Here is a 2,391-nt window from a genome sequence, read left to right on the forward strand (position 1 = left end):
ACGAAGTTTCAGATTAGATTGCCTAAATCTCAGTTAGCCTCGAAAAATTCATTATGCCTAAACTACCAATCGCTATGGCTTGAGTTCATTTGTTAAGCTTTTACATGTACTTATTTATTATTTCATCGGGTAACTTGTTCCCAGCAGTTTATTCAATTTTTGTGTTCTTGGCTTCAAAATGTTTTTTTTTGTGTCCGTGGAAGTACCTGTTTTTGCAACTGTTACAGTTTTTGTTTGTGGGGACATTGTTTTGGATGCTTCCTGTTGGTTTTTAATGTTTCCCCTTGGTTAATTCTGTTGACGTTATCTGAATTTGCTGTTGCTTTTTGCCGTACTTAAAGTGTTTATGAAGATCACCAGATGTGTTTGCCTTTTCTCAGTATTGGTCAGCATGGTTTTAGTTATAGTGTTTGCTTCTTGTGTTTCTCCACCGCAGTGCTGACTTTGTTAGTTTCCAAAAGTAATGCTTCTTCTGGAAAGATTCCTTGATTGTTTGCAATCAGTTTGTCTTCCAATGCCAGCTCTTCGTCAACTTCGGTGTCTGTGATGAAATTTGCAGATGTTTGTGGGTCCTGATTTCCAGCAACCATGAAATATAACGTTCGCATCAGGTCCATCGCCGAGAACAGACGGGTTGGTCAAATTGCCAAGACTATAAACTTCAGCAACTCACAGCTTCTTAGTGCGACTCCGCAGTCTCGCCTGAAACTTCATTCCTTCTGAAGGCCTCAGTAGAGCTTCCGAGCACTTGATCTTTCTCTCATGTGCCCACAAACTCCAAACAACTACTTGTTTTTTTCTCTATGCGGTGTTCCTTCTGTCGCCATGATTTTTTCTTCCTTTGTAGGACGAGCCTCCTCGTAAATACGTGGCATGCACTCTGTGTACCATTTCGTTAGAACTTCAGAACACTTCCTCACAAAACTTCGTCTTCACTTATTATCGTCATTTTTCTGAGTTCCAAATGATATTAAGAGGATAAGGCAGGTTTTTTTGTCTAACCACTCTTCGTTTTGCAGAAGCGGGAGCTTGCTAATTAGTGAGGGGATTTGAAAAGGTTGCCTTAAGTACAATTGTCGTCCGGAGTGATGTCTTCCGGAGACTTTTTCGGTTTTTCGTCAGTTCCATTGGGCTCGCCTGTCTCCAGAATTGCACTGGCCGCTGATTGTCCAGTACCACTAATTCAATCTGCTCAGCCGACTCGTGTAGTCTCTGATTGATCAAGACCTCAACAATTTGCATGTCCATCACTAAATCAGGCATGCGGCTCCAGAATCTGTCTATGGACAATTATTTGTAGATTTGATCTGTCGTTCGGAGCCAAAATCCTTGAACACTGGCGTACTCTGTGTCGCTTTCATTGATTATAAGGTCGTTACTCCAAGCAATTAACCGCTCGCTGAAATCGTCTACCGATTCTTTGGGTGTCTGAAAATTCAGTTTTTCTAATTTGTCTGCAATCAGTGAGTCAAGATCGCGATCGTTTTCGTCTGAATTAAAATTTTTGGGTAAGTCAATTTTAGCTTTTTTGAGTGCGGAACTGTCTCATAGAAGTTGTTGAAAGCATAGAACTGCAATTACCAGTTTCATTGGTTTATAGGTCTCTGGAGTCGCTAAGTGTACTAATGGAGACTGCCTCTTCCGCGGGTTCTTCCTTTTCGCGGTTGCTTACTTTCTTTGGTTGAGACTCCTTTTTTCGGTCTTTTTGCTACGGAACACCCGCACGCTTGATGTCCGGTACACAATCAGCCCTCTCCCATCAACTAGTTTCCTTGATACTGGCATGAGAGTTCTAATTTGATTTTCTAATTGCTCATCAAGATCATAGACAGCTTATTTGAAGCAACTACAGTACGCGCTCGCTTCGAGTCCTTCCCGCAGTTGTTCATTAGTTTTTATGCAAAGCACATCAACGCCCACATCATCTTGTTCTTCTCGTCTAAACAGTTCAATTCTAAATTCCGCAAATGGACACGTTGTTCGACGTGCTCTCCAATCTCGTAGACTCCCGGTTTTTCAAAATCCTTGATGGACTGGTAGCTGGTTTTCGGTCTAAGACATACCTCCCACGGCGTCTTTGTCTCTTGATCTGCGTAGCTTACGGTCTACCTGCCGTCATCTTTACGTCGTCCTATGTTCCAGGAAAGGCCATGACAGCTGATGGATGATTTTGACTCACCCAACGCAACAGTCTCTCCGTCAAACCATGGTCGGAACACCGTCAAGCTTTCGGCCCATCTCCATCAGTCTTCCTAGCAGAAATCAGACCATTCATATCTGTCCCAGCCATTGCTGTCCTCATTTGCATCCACCTTTGGGTCTTCCTGTGTTCCATGGAGGGCCATGACAGCTGTTGAATGAGTTCAACTCTATTTATTGTCGCATCATCTC

The sequence above is a fragment of the Convolutriloba macropyga genome, unplaced genomic scaffold (genome assembly GCF_964194025.1).
Source record: "Convolutriloba macropyga unplaced genomic scaffold, txConMacr16.3 SCAFFOLD_942, whole genome shotgun sequence".
Classification (NCBI taxonomy): Eukaryota; Metazoa; Xenacoelomorpha; order Acoela; family Convolutidae; genus Convolutriloba; species Convolutriloba macropyga.